Source organism: Simochromis diagramma, unplaced genomic scaffold, assembly GCF_900408965.1.
Source record: "Simochromis diagramma unplaced genomic scaffold, fSimDia1.1 OVJJ01000753.1, whole genome shotgun sequence".
In the NCBI taxonomy this organism is placed as follows: domain Eukaryota; kingdom Metazoa; phylum Chordata; class Actinopteri; order Cichliformes; family Cichlidae; genus Simochromis; species Simochromis diagramma.
The window spans coordinates 6,133,944-6,149,313 of NW_024387523.1; the positions used below are offsets into that span (position 1 = coordinate 6,133,944).

The 15,370-nt window shown below is 40.8% G+C and overlaps 1 protein-coding gene and 1 long non-coding RNA gene across 10 annotated transcripts in view; both read right to left on the bottom strand.

Moving 5' to 3' along the window:
* The window catches only part of LOC120726439 (RNA-binding motif, single-stranded-interacting protein 3-like), a 289,992-nt gene that overhangs the window by 169,218 nt on the left and 105,404 nt on the right, over positions 1-15,370 (bottom strand). The gene's annotated exons all lie outside the window — the stretch shown is intronic.
* Positions 1-15,370, bottom strand: part of LOC120726440 — a 32,691-nt gene that overhangs the window by 1,699 nt on the left and 15,622 nt on the right. The gene's annotated exons all lie outside the window — the stretch shown is intronic.

Here is a 15,370-nt window from a genome sequence, read left to right on the forward strand (position 1 = left end):
CACACACACACACACACACACACACACACACACACACACACACACACACACACACACACACACACACAAACTGAAAAGAGAGAGAGAGGAAAAAAAGCTGCCACAAAAAATGACAAGCAGTCTCCTTAAATTGAAGAAAAAAGCCTCTCGGCTCATTTTTCATTAATTCATGCTGGCAAAGTCTCTGCAAAGACTCTTAAAGACAAGCATAGTCCCAGAGGCATCCCTTCCAAACTGCCAGAACTAACAGCTAGCTCGGCGGTCGGCTGCATTCACAGCAGCCTCTAAGCACGGGAGGAACACAAATCCCCCATCCATCCTGGATAGCTGCTTCCAAACCTTTAGCCCTTAAACATGTGTTTTGAGAACTGCAGCTGCATCTCAATGCTGAAAGAAGAGGAGGTGGGGTTGGGGGGCACGCACGACACACACTGTAAGACTGACGGGAAAAAAGCTATTGCCTGTCCTCCTCTCGTTTCTGTGCTTCGCGCTCTCTCTCTTTGTCTGTGCCTGTCTAGGTAAACCCATAGCCAGAGGAGTGAATAGCAAATCATTCCCGAATCACCTGGGAATGCAATGCTGCTGATTCTATAGCAAAATCTATCCTATAAGGGAAGACTGAGAGCGCTCTGTATGCAGGGGCATGGAGAGAGCAAGTGGGGAAAGAGAGCTGATGAGAGAAAGAAGAAGTGGAGGAGAGATATAGTTACAGGTACAAATGAGTTGGAGCCAAAGGGTGAGAGAAGTGTAAAGCCAGAGGGCAAGGAAAAAGGGGAAGGAAGTATATGTAAAGAACAAATTAGAAAAAGACAGATTAAAGTAGAGGGGTAATTCTGAACGTCTGATTCTCTCTAGGCGCTACTAAACTGTGTGCCTCATTCTCAGGAAGAAAAAAAAAAGAAGAGGGAGTGAGAGAAAAGACTTGGATGCTGGTAAGCCGACACTGCTGTGGACAAGGATGCAGTGGGCTAATTTTAAATATGCTGATAGGCCCATCTACAGCATCCTTCAAGCAGAAGATGGGCCTTGTTCTCTCTTCCCGTTTCTATCCTTTTATCTCTCTCACCTTCTTTTTCCTTCTCTGCTCTCCTTTTGTTTCTTTGACTCTGTTTTCTCGCTCTGACTTTGGGCCAGATAAGCGAGCGGCGTTGCGTTGTGTCAGGAAGCATGTATCTAGATACAGAGCCCCGGGGTTAAAATACAGGCCCGTATCTTCCACAAGGGTGAGAGATAGGATGCATGTATGTTATCTGACAGAGGGGACAAAAGCGACAGAGGTAAACAAGGGATGCTTTATGCATCGCTGTTTTAAAACCCTGACTCATCTGTTTAGCTGCAAGTGGAATAAAAAGAAAAATACTGGGAGGTATACTGTAGGCCAAAAAGGAATATATACTACATACTAAAAGATGCGAGTCAGAGTGCTTAATATTAAGGCTGGATTGTAAACAAAACCGCGGCTGTCGTTACAGATTGTAAAGCCGGCACTCAGAGATAGATCACGGCTGGAATTGGAATTGCTGCGAGACTTAAAAGAACATTTCTTTAAGCTTGAATGTCATTAGCTTATTGAATGGCCATTATCAGGTGTTATCAGTCCAATACATATCACCAGAAGGTGGCCTCCTCCACCCACGAGGAGGTCGTTATCGGCTCAGTCACTGTGGGGTTCCCCACAGATAAAGCAGACGTCATAAGCTATGTTTGCAAACTTGTTTAACATTTTACTTTTTTTTGAACACCTCCACTAGATGTCTGCTTAATCTGTGCCGCTCTGTGTTTATCACTGATTAAAGAGAATGATAACGACCCACTGAGCTTGCTAACGAAGGCACCTATTGCAATATGTATGGGAGTGATAACGGGACAGATAACGGGCATTCAATGGGCTGATAACTTTGAAATCAGGTGTTTACACTTTTTTTTTTAAGAGAGTAGGGGACTACAAATAAATATGGGAAAGATGAAGCAATTCAGGTGAAAGAAAATTTGACTCTTGCTGATGGTTGAACATCACATAAGTAATCTGCCTGTTAAGCTTTATCAGAATTTGCAATACATGTACTATATTCATGGCAAAGATGGCAACAGCAGCGCACATAATATGAAAAATACACCTAAAACAAAGCAGCATTATGTCTGCACCTCTGACACTTCAAAAAGTCTTCCAAAAATATTTTTAATACATAAAACAGCCGAGATGATGTATTTAAAATACAAAAAATGTCTTTTTCCCTTTCTCTCGGATTGAAATTTTAATGCTGTGTCATGCATTAAACGCATTTTTAATGCTCTGATTTCAACCTCCCAGTCAAAACAGCCTCATCTGTTCAAACTATTTACATATCCGCTTCCTGCGAGTTACACAAGGCTTCCAACCATCTCAGTGAGGTCCTCCATCACCTTAGATTGTTGTTTAGTTTGAGGCAAACACGCTTTTCCACATAAAAGATACAATGCACATCACTTTCAGAGAACAGGTTGGTCACAAAGCCCACACAAAAATCTACACAAGGACAGCTTAAGCTTCTATGTTTATACCACTCCTCCGGCAACCATAAACTTGGTCCTCTGTGGACATTAACAGTCAGCTGGTGTTTAGGTGACATAACTGGGGCTAAAGTGTGTTTGTGGAGCGTGATTATGATGGTTTGGCTGCAAGTGCTGTGACCGCCGCAGAGGGATCCGTAAAAGAAAGCAGAAAACGAGCCGTGGGCAGAGCCAAAGTGAAACTCAATGGACATAAATATTTGGGCTGATTTGTCATCATTATGGCCAGCTGGGTCTGTTTGCAAGCTAGCCAGTGTGGGAGTGGAGACTACAGGATGGTTGGAGACAGGGAGTAGGTAGACACAGGCATCCATAACCACGAGGAGGACAAAATGAGAATGCTCTAAGCCCAAAATGACATCTTCAAATGATGTCAGACTTCAAGGAAAACGTTTGGCACCTCTGTTATAACAGTTACTTAAGGGTGTATTTCATTTGTTATTATGATGAAAAACGAGAACCAGTAAAGAGTCATGTTCCATGATTTTACCGTGTGTTTTCCAACAATGAGCAAAATTTATGTGTCTGAATATTGTGCTGTTTTTTGACCCAGAGGACCCTAATTTTAAAGCTCAATTCCTTTGTACAAAAAGTTATATCAGATGAAAATAAATAACTGAATAAAAAATGAGCAGCCACAATGTCTGAGGATCCACCCACCCCCCCAAGTTCACTCTCCATCTCTAATTGGGCACATTCTTCAGGAGTCAGCTGTGTTTTTCACAGGAAGTATAAGCACAAACAAGATTGTGGAATATGCAGAGAGGGAAGAGGGAGCATCGCTGCTGTTTTTTTTTTTACTGACACAAATGTCTAGCAATTGAGTCCAGCCCTAAAATGTCCTCAAAGTTTGCGTAAAGGATCCACAAAATCTTTTCGCTTTCCCTCAAAAATACCTCCTAAGCCTGTATGTTTCAGTCGTTCCGATTCCAGCGATCGAAAGACTATTTTGTTGACGGACTGCCATTTATTAATGAATTACTGTAATAAATGACTCCAGATAGATGAGTATCTACTTCTATCTATAGCTGAGCAGTTGGTGAGAGTTATCGTCACGGCAGGGAGAATGCCAGAGAGAAAGAGCAGATCGATAGAGAAGACGCTCGACTATTTGTCATGCTGTTCTCCAGACAAAATGTAGGTCTCCGTATGCAAAAGGTTAACTGTGTTCACATTCATAAATAAGGCCATGCTCGGTGCACAAGAGGAAACGAGTAACAAAGGTTCCCAGCAGCTTAACCAATGAGTTACTGCCTGAGACTGACCTCAGCTCAGTGTGTGTGTTTGACTATGGGCCCACAGCCATATGTTTCAGTTGCTATGTAATGTTTGCATAACTGAGCGATGTTAACATTGCTTTTAGAAACAGGAGACAATGTTTTGCAAAAAGACATGTAAAAGCACATACTGCAGTGCTAGCAGCATATGTAACCTGGCAGTTATATAATTAAATACGTAATAAGAAAATATGAAGATATCAGAGCACAGTTTGCCTAATTTGAAGAATGATGTGCTAGATTCCTGAGATTTCCAAGGTTTCCTTCTGCAGAAATAAGCCAATAAGGACACACAAAGTGAGGAAGCACTGTGCCCACTGATTACATATATGAAAACAATCATGCAAAGACAAAAAAAAGATAAGAACTACACAAGTTGGTATAGAAAAGGGGGAGAGAATGCATATCCTCATCCTTTTGAATATTCAGTTTCTTTCACATGCAAAGTGTTTGCACCAGGTCTGGAATGTCACTTTTGGCCCCCAAGGAATATACTCACTGAAGCGTTTCTGAAAATTGCCAGACTAAATACTGGCACTAAATACCAGCCGCTGTTGTGGCAGGAAGGCTTGAGACAGCCATAACAAATCAGCTACAGCAGGGAATGGTGAATGGTTGGTTTGTGGTAGTTTATAGGGTTATTTTATGACATAAATCTGAAAAACACAACCAGGGATTTCGCACAGGGATCCTATCCAGCCAGACTATTTTACTTCTTTCTCCAAGCCAGGAAAATCAGGTGTCTAAAAAGCAGCGGGAGGAAAGTGGTGATGCTGATGTATTAACACTTCTAAATAGACAAAACAGATTTGTAATAAACGTTGGGACCATATTCTCTTTGATTATTGTGCAAATATACTGACATTATTTAAATGTGGCACAAAGTAACTCAAGCATCCAGTTATTTGTCGATATAACAACCGAAAGAAGCATTAGTGGAAGCTAAGATGGCTTTGAAATGGTGCCACTTTCTAATTGTGAGGCAAGCTATAAATGAGTTTTTTATGGATGTGAACTTCTGGATGAGTTTGAGAAAAGGTCACGCCACAGCAGGCAATCAAACCAACAAGAATTTTAAGAAAAAAAACAAACAAAAACAGAGCACAAAAAACCCAATCAATGCATTGTTGCAAGCCTGAAAATCAACAAGGAAACAGTAGAACAGTTTACAGTGAAAATCTGAACGACGCTTTCTATGAAGGTCAAATCCTCAATAAATCATAAGCACATTCGTAACACATAACTAATTTATACATTTTTATGTAGCACATAAATGTCAATGCATGATAAGTTATTACGGACATGAATAGAATCGCTTGTCAAACCTGATAAACTCTTTAAAAAGCTGCCCCAAACTGAGATACAAATACCCTTTTTTTTTCTTCCCTCCTTGCAGGCTACTGTGCATGTGCAGGCGTTCACATGTTATTGTTTGATACAGTGCGCTGACACAATCAACATCTCCAGCTCGTCCAATCAGAGCACTGAACAAATGCCATGCTATTTCACATTATACAGCCAAGAAAAAAAAAAAAGATCACTGATGGCATGTTTTCCAGTAATCAGTTACTTATTTGGGATTTATTTTCTTTCTTTTCGTGTTTCTGGTATATAAGACTTATTTAAAATAACAGTCCAGCATTTAGAGACCAAAATGAAGTTTAAGGCTTTCATGAACAAGTGAGGAAAGGTCGCAAATACATAGGTACCCAAAGAGGAACTACGTGGAGAGTGCTTACTAGAGTCCAGATTAGAGCATTAAAAATAATGAGCCATTATTCTATTTAACGTTCTATCGGCTGTTTAATGTTCCTCATCAACACACATACTGACAGACTTTCAGACAGTCAATTACATGAAATAAATCAATAAGAAAATTCCCAAGCAAATTGAGTTCAAATTTGTTGCAACATTAAGCAAGTTTATCCTTTGAAGATGGTATTTGTTTAATGCACTGAATCATCATCTTTTTCTAAAGTAGTGCACTTTGTTAACACATTTCGCTGCACCTTTTCAGTCCAAGACCTCTGCTTTGACATAGGATAAAAGATTCCTCAAAGCCTAAAGAGCTTGTTTTATCCGTACACCAAGCCTTAAACTGTCTACGCTGCTAAACTCCCATTCTGTGGATCATGTTACCCCCTCCCGTTCCTTCTTTCTAACCTTCCATAACTGAATTCATCCCCACCTAGTCCTCGATCCATCCTCTCTTCACCTTCTACAATCCGTTCAGTCAGCTCTCATCTATCTCTAAATCCATCCCAATCCTCATCTGGCTGCTCGTCCTCCATTTCTCCTTCCAGCTCCCCTCTCTCCCTTTTTTCCTCCTTCCTCCCCACCCTTCTTCTCCTCCCCGTCTAAGAGCCATCAGGGAGTTTTTACATAGTGTTGAGCAGAGTTTAGTAGGCCAAAGAAGATGCCGTGCCAGATTCTGCACAGTGTGTTAAGCAACTATCCCCCTTGAAGGAATATCAGCATTACTCAACACAAAAAACCCCTGTATTCTCCCGCCTCCTCGGGCCTAAGCGCACATACTGCAAAGCTGCCATCAGCAGCAGACAGCGAAGCTATGCCGGGGATTGTTTTACTTCGGGTCAATGTGAGAACAATGCTGCATTGTAAAATCCGTGGAATCACCGCTTGCATTTCTGCCTCACTGCATCTGGGGACGTCATACAAAGAAAAATGTATGAAGAGAAGTGAGGTATTCATATCAAAAAGGAGCCTCAAATGTAACCTCCCCTCCAGCTTTTATTTTCAAAAATGCGTACTTTCAGTGTTTCTGTTAGTTTGCTATAATCATAACTGTATGAGTTAGGGACCTTTCAGAAGCACCTTTTTGAGTGATTTAAAGGGAAAGAAGCAGTATGCTCTGGGCAAACCATCCTGGGCTGTCGATCCCATGACTTACTGGAAACCACATGATCTGTGCTTCCCAGCTCGCACAAGCAGAGTTCAATCAGTGTGGGCGTGAGGCTTTATCCAAAAATGTCACAACTGCATGATAAATAAAGTGAGCGGAGTCAGGCAGCCCGCTAGAACTGAGAGATATAAGAAATAAGATGGTAGAGTGGGAGGAAGGGAGACAGGAAGCAGAAAAAAGAAGAAGGCAAAAAAAGAGAGAGAGAGAGGAAGATGAATAGGGATGCAGACGTCTGCCAAAGGAGAAGAGGTGCACCGTCTGAGTAGTCCGAACCTTGGTAGTGTGATTTATTCATGAGATAAGTCACCATGGCTGTGGAACAGGTGAGTGTAATGGTGTAATGTTTCCCCCTTGCCTGACTGCATGCCTCGGTGAGTCTGGCCTGCTGTGTTCTTGCCAGCCTGCTGGAGGAGTTTAATGCATGCAACACTTGGACACGCTAAGGGATCACAGCCAGTATAGATAAACACAGGCCATCTGGGTTAAAACAAACTCAACAGCGATGCTATCATGCCCTCTGTATCTTCAAAGGTAACTGAAGTTATTATGTTTTCCACTTTACGGTAGGTCGACAAAGAAAAGCGTCACAGCGCATTCATATATTTTCAGTGTCTTGCTTTAGTGAGGATCTATAAGCAAAGAAAGAATCTTTCTCACAGCTGCACATTTTGGTCTTTTTTGCCACTCTGCATCTATCTAGTGCTGTATCTATTCATAAGGCTTCTCGAGAGTCTAATTTAGCACCACATTGCAAGCTGAATGGCCATAAATTTGAGGAAAACACGTGCAATTGTCCCATATCAGCAATCCTGTTGCATACCACTTTATAAATAAATGCCAGGGATTATGGTTCTTCCCTCTAACAATTGCTCCGGCATTGTTAAAGATTCCTCACAGACATGCTCACATTTAGAACAACCTTCTGATCACACATAAGAGTGATAGCAATAACACCATTTTCTCCTGTTTTTTCGAATTCAGGAGGCTATTTCTCTTCTTTTTATGATGTGAATGCTGATGCTGTCATGCTTTCTGTATCTTCAAAGGTAACTAAAGTTATTACATGTTTCCACTTTATGGCAGGCTAATGGCAACAAAAGCCTAAATAGCTACTGGGCTTATCCCATGGAGTTAGACATAAATTCCCTTAATAGAATCAGTTGCTGCTTACCCTAATAAGGCACTTGTGGTAACCACCAGTAACTACAATAAAATAAATATCCCCTTTTTGGTTGTGAGATTGTTGGGTACTAGCAGCTCCTGTAAAATCAACTGCGAGGCCTGAGTCATGCAGCCTCTCACTGCTAGAGAAATATATGCATTCCCAAGCTGGTTGGCAAGTGTTTGCTGGAGGTTGCTGACTGGCACTGGGCTCTGCACCAAAAAAACCCTCCTTGTAATTACTTTGGTGACCAGCAAACACTCACTAACTAACCACTAAGTGGTAGTGAAATGTGACAAAGTCTCATCCAAACTGGATCTGGAGAATGTTTACCATGTATTAGTTTCAGCAGTAAGGGACATTTTGTAAATTGCAGCAACCTCCAGCAGCCACTAACCAACCGGTGTGGCCGACTGGTCTTTAGGCATCTGTGAAAGTGGTGTAAGATTACTAATACAAGACTTAACGCTAGTTACATTCCATACATGATGTTTTTGGACGTTTTGAAGACATGATAGCAGTGAATTATTATTGTTGTGGTGCATGGCCTTCCATTTTGTGAGTGAATGTGTGGGGCCGGGCTCTGAGGGAAGAATGCTTGCTCCATTGTACCATGAACAGGAAGCTCCTGAGCTCAGTCGCCCGCCAGCAGCAGACCACCTCTTAAGTACCCAAAACAACAGAGTCATTGTGGCATTGAACATGAAGGGGTCTGCATAGCTGTGGATGGACCACTACCATCACAGTAAGCCTCATGTTGTTGTTGTTGTTTTTTTAATTTATTCATTTCTTTTGATTATGAGACTCCTAGCAGACCAAGGAATTGAGGCTCACCACACAGCAAAAGGCCACAGTGCCAGTCCTTCATTTTTGTGCTGGAAATGCATAATTAATTAGTTACAGGCTGCTTCAGTTCCCACCCGAGGCCCAACTTATCCTTGCCACAATCCCTTCAGACCCAGTGTATTTTAAGACTCGCCATCATGGTTATCAGTCTGTTGATCTGTTTAAGTAACCAAATTAGAACTTTGTTAAAGTGATTTGTTTCATCAGTTGTTGTAAATGTCTGAGCTGTATGTACAGGTTGTGGTAATTAAGACAGAAAGAAGAACAGACAAAGCCCCCCCCCAAAAAAAACAGACTGTCAAATATCAGTTTGATGCTGAGGCTGAACTAAGGGTTACAGCTTGATGGCAGCAAGAGAAAACAATAAAGATAATGACGCTGAGACATGATTCATGACAGCACTCAGAGGCTCCAACAGTCCACTTCAGTTTAAGTCTGGTCTGGGCTCCAAGACTCCAGACTTTGTGCACTGCTAGCTATCTTGAAGTTCTCTGATCTGTTTGGTGCTACACTAAAACACAAACAGAAATCTGGGGAAAAAGAAAGACAAAAGCTTACAAAAACACTGAAGCAGCTGTCTCTGACACTAACGGGTATAAATCTTGAGACTTCAGCACTTCTAAGTGAGTCTATTTTTGCTTCCCGCAGCTAAATTTAGAAATAAAATGGAATTTGATTAGTGACAAAAACTTTTCTCGCTGGCAGAAAGCTCAATCTTATTTGGCCTTCTGTCCTTATTGGAAACTGCAGCTGGTGCGGTATCTTTGAGATATTGTGGCTCTTTTTGTTCCCTGTTCAATTAATCCAGCAATGAAATCTGTCCAGGGTGTACCCCGACTTCTGCCACTATGAACCACTGGATAGGCTCCAGATCTCCCCCATCCACCTCAGTCTGGATCGGATAAGGGGTTGGGATAATGGATGGATTACCCTGTCTAGTTGAAGTGTGTCTGCACTTCAAGAAAGTATGTTTATATTTTTAAATCATATTTATAATCTAGTTTTGCACTAAACAAATAACTTCTTTAAGTATTAACACAGTATAGTACATGTTATGAAATACTGTTTGTTTAATGTTAACGCATCAATCCTACAGTAACACTCTTTCCTAGACTCTTCTGTCCCTTTCAACATATATGAGTCGTACGACTATCTTCAGCTGTTACTCTACCACTGTACAGTCTTTTATTTGGACTTTATTAGTGGAACACACCTTTAAGCTAAGCTTTTAAAAAAAATGCACTGTGTACACTGCAGCTCCCGGGCTCCCAGAGTCCCTCGGGCTCCTAAGAAAAGAGGAATCAGTGTTTGGCCAACTAAGACTTCAGCAAGAAGATTAAGCTAAAGATCACGGTTTTGTAGCAAAAAGGTCTTCACTTTACAATATAAAGTGCCTTGAAGTGCCTTGAAGTGACTGTTGTTGCGATTTGGCACTATATAATTAAAACTGATTTGAATTGAACTGAACTGAATATTAATTGCCAGCCTTATAATGTTGATGTCATTTGCTTGCCTGGATGGTTACAGAGCTCTCATATGAGCTTAATACTTTTGTAGTTAGCCACATTATATCCTTATATGTCAACAAGTTTAACTTCATTCCAAACTTGCAGCACTGCAGCACATGTATTTTGTTTATTTCCGATACATTATCTTTAGACTTCAACTAACTAACTAGCTTAATACTAACTTCTAAAGCAACCTTGTAAATGCTTTTATTTAATGGCTATCCGGTTGTTCAGTCTGACGTCACTAGCCGTGTCTGGACCTAAACTCCGCTGCAGGTCCATATATCAAACAATCACTATGGCATTACTGAGAGTTGAAAAAACTGTCTAAAGTCTTTCATCTTTAATAAAATGATCAGCGTTCTGCTCTACCAGGTGTAACAATTGAGTTTAACATCCAGGCATCCATGAAAACGGAATTTATGACATTTAACGGAGTTAGAAGTTAGCAGGGAGTTAGCTCGCTAGCTTCTATCTAAATACAATATAGCATGTCCTGACTGCGGGGTTTTGGAAACAAATGAAAACGTACAGCTCTGTTATCACTTCCAGCATAAATGAAGACAGAAAACTAAAAAGCAGTGACGTTTGTAGGGTTACTGAAGTTGGGCTAGCTGGTATATAATGATGTGCTACGTGACCGCTAGCGACACAGCTATGTTAGCATAATATAAACAAGCTAACTTTTTTTCCACTCGATAAAAGTTAACGTGAGTGTTCTCGGTGGTCAGGAACAAATGTAATCGCATGGCAGGATGCTGTAAAAGGAACAAACTTCAGCCAGGAGAACAACTGAGATAATCCATCCACAATACGAGGTTAGTCATTCATATACTGCTGCATGGGCTGGGCTGTAGTTACAGCCTAAGGTTTTAAAAACTGAGCTTAAATAAATCATTAGCGGTAATAAAAGCCGAGGGAGGTCAACAGTGATCACTGACTGTTTTAGGAGCTTTTTGAGATCAAATAGAAGAAAATACATAACATTAAATATGTTAACAACACAAAACCCATATTAAACGCAGACTACTTTAGGCCCGGAAATAGGATTCGTAGCGTCATCACTGAACAACCGGATTGGATGCTATTTTTATTGAAGTTAAGAGAGTCTGGTCTGCTTTTTCAGTGTTGCGTCTGTATTAATTTAGGACCCAGAAGTGGCTTATTTCATTAGACTTACTGGGCAGATTCTTATTCTTTTGCCAAATAACATCTCACATGCATATTTGCTAAGACTGTGGAAACTGATGTTTTTTTCTTCATGGGAGAAAATGTAAAAGAGACAAAGATAAAGGAGACAAACAGAAGGATGCAATTTCTGTGAATTTCTGAATTTAAGCCTGAGCTTGCCATTATACGTTATTGTGTGTTTGTGTGTGTGTGTTTCAGACAGGGAGGTGCACTGAGTAATGAACAAAGGGGTGCTCTTGCACAAGCATTAAACTATTTCGGCCTGGTGGTTTTTCAAAAAACAACAGAAGAACTAAGAAGCAAACACTAAATCTAATGCCAGCTAAAGGGCACTTCAGCTATTTCGGTGACAAACAGGACCATGGTTAATGTATATTACTAAACAGAGCCCAGTCATTTCTGAGTACAAGCGAGCAGGCAAGCAGGCAGTCAGGATCTCTATTTAAAGACATCTGAGAGCCCGGCATTTTCTTTTCGTCTTATTCCCTGCAGCAAAACAATAAATAACAAAATTACAAAACATTTAAAAGCCCCGCTGTGCCGCAATATCCACACATATCCTTCTCCTCGCTGCTCTAAATTATATTAATTCACTAAGGGGGTGCGGGGGATTCACATAAAGAAATCTGTCTTTTTCCTTATGACAGACTTATTTGACAACTCTGCTACATTAAACAGACCAATGGTTAAAAAAATAGAAAAAAGAAAAGGGGTAGAAGGAACGCAACCAATTATTCATGCATAATGATAGCTGTGTTATCCAGTAAAGCAGGGGTTCCCACACAAAGCAGTTTCCCTTCTCCATCTAATACATCTTAAGTACTGATAATCGCCAGGAGTCACATTTGACGGGCACCTAATTTCGCAGCGTCCTCCTCATTCACATGCTATGGCCGATTGGCACCAGCTCAAAGACTTACACTATTTATGATAAGGTGTTGGTCCCGAGAACGTTGACTCTCTGTTCCCACTGAAAAAGTAGGTACATTAGCAGGCTTTGGCTGACGCTATTGTGAGGACACGTTTCAGGCACTGGAGCTGGCTGGAGTCCTGAATAGAGCGTTAACAAGCAGGATTTCCCCCACCCCACCCCTCTCTCAGTATATGGCTGTGAAGACCTTCTATGTCGACATAAGCTCAAGGTTCACAGCACCTCATTGCCTTAGCTACTACCAGGCAATAAATTCTGCAGCAGGAATGAATTGGTTGACCTCAAGGGTAGCCGGTGTTGCAAGTTGCAATCTAATACCGTACATTATCCTATCTGTCTCTCTTCCTCGCCCCCATCCCCTCCCCTTCATACATTAAAGTCTGAGAATAAATACAGCATTTATCCAATTTGTAGATTGAAAATAATCAACTCAAAAAACCCCGAACATTGGTGCTCTGTAGTGTGGAGGTTATTTTTTCTTTAATTATAACAGAGCTGGTGGAGCACACAGCCAGCTTATGCTTTAATAAATACAGCTGTGGTGCTCAGGTGGCTTGGCCCCCCTCTAACGCCCTCCGTCACTACTCCGCATCGATGGGGTCCTCTTAATAATTCATGGGCTGTTAGAATCGGCATGCCCTAATTGGTGGCCAGGCTTAATACTCTCAGCACTGCTGGGACCAAAAACAAAAGAGATACAATTTCTGGGGGTTTTTCCCCCTTTCCTCAGTAAAATTGAGAAAAACTAACATTTTTCTTTGGTTTTGAGTTAAAAGACCTCTCCCATGAAATTTAAGGAGGACCTTGAAGCACAGAAGCTCATCCAATGTGGGAGCACACAGTATGAACACTCGAATCTAACTACCATGCTTCAGGAGTGAAGGATAGCAAGATATATTTACCCTTCAAACCAGACCCACTCTCCTCCTGCTCCTTCTTAGAGCAGCAAGCGGTGTCGCTAGTTGTCGAGGTAAAAAGGGCACCTTAAAAGTGTATTCACAGTGACGATGATGCCACTGCATAATGCATTGACGTCTGTTCGGCAGTCAGCAATCACCGGCTGAGGCTTTAGGGAATATGTTTTGCATTGTATGCATTATGTAAATGCATTATACATTTATTTATTAGAACAAGATGCAGCGGTTTGCATTGCATCCTACATAAAAAGAAAGAAAAATAAGGAAAACAGGTGCCCTACATAGCACCGATGGGCAAAATTTAGCACTGATGCCTGCTGACATGACATCGCTGGGCTCATTAATTTTAGAGTTAAGGCGGAAAGGCTTAACAAAAGCAAACAATTAGATATCCTTAGAAAAACTTTTTAAAAAAAACTTATATAAACAGAAAAATTATAAAATTATTGGATACAATGTACCTGTGTATCTGTGTGAGAAGTTAATAACATTTGATAGCTATCCTTTTAAAATAAAATCCAATGTGGTAATCGTTGCAAAATTACTGAACAAAACCTGTTTGGCAATTTAATTAAATACTGTTACTGTTGGAACAGTTTCTTAACCAATTTTCTAGAAAATGTGCTAGATAATAACACAGTACTATATTAATAATACCGATATTAAATCATATGTACAATGACAAAGTATTTTGTCAATAAATCATCAACGTGACACTACCCCAGGGATGAATAAAAACACATCGCACATGCACACACCAACACACATGCGCAGACAGCTGTCTTTCATTTCACTTGCATCTGCACTAAATTTCCTCCGTGCTACAACAAAGCATTTTTGTTCATCAAAACATTTCCATTTATCCATTTACCATTTCTTCTTATCTCTGCCTCAGTTCGCCTCTCATTATTTTTTGAATTCTCAAGTTGCCAGTCATTGTGGAATAAGCAACAGAGTTAACTATCTGCTCTGAGGAGAATTAGTCTGAAGACTCTCAGCAGGTTGCTGATGTCTGATTGTGTCTCTCTTCCCTGAGATCCAAACGCGATTTCTCCAGCTTGCTTTTAATTGCATATATTGCTGCTAAAAGTGTTCCCTTGTCTCTGCTTTGAATTTCCTTCTTATCTTTATCTTTTCAGGTAAGCATTTCCTTTTTTCAACCATTAACACTTACCTCGGTAAACTTAAATAGTTGCATTTGTAAACTCGGTTCTCCTTGCTACACCAAACTGATCTAGTTCAGATGTTTTCTTGTTTTTTCCCCAAAGCCCAGTTTTGAGAAGCTTTACTACATCAGCCTCGTTGCTCAGTTTTGGGCTAAAGAGGTTCTTTTGGGCACTAAAGTACTTGGTAAATTGTAGTAGCAAGATGATAATACGTGTATGCATTAAAGAAGCCAAAGTAAAAGAGAGACCTTCAGCTGATGCATTTCACCTTGAAAGCATGCTGACGAATCACTCTGAAGCCCCCTTTGTGAGGCTTCATCCTTCCCATCCTTCCCTGCTTCTACTGTATGCCTCCCTGCATCCACGTTTATTGAGTTACAAGACCGCAGTCTCACCCAGAGCAACATTTTAAATGGCACTAATGCATCGCAGCGTGAGCCAGTGTAGCTGTGTCATAGCCTGTATATTCCAGACAATTAGCACCAGCGAGAAAGGCAAAGGGCCCTAAATGGAGAGGAAACAAATAGGTGTGGAGAAGCACTCCTTTGGATGATTCATTAAACAACTCGGCCATCAGGCCCCATGTGATTTCAGTTTCCCTCAAAATGCTTTAATAATGTCACTTGTCTGTAGTCATCGATTTCTTCCTCCCCGGCTTATAATTGGAAGAAGAGTAAGTGTAATCTGAAGCTGTGAGATGAGGGCAGACATTTTTCAGATGATAAAATCATCCCTCTTCAATGACGCCGAATCTGAAATGATAATTTAAGTATAATGCAGGCTGATTGATTTAATTGTAATTCCGCATTTCAGTGTAGCACGTTCCGGCTGATTAACAGTGGCTTTATGTTTGAGGCTTCAATCACTTCATTAACCTTTAAATGTGATTTAATAAAATG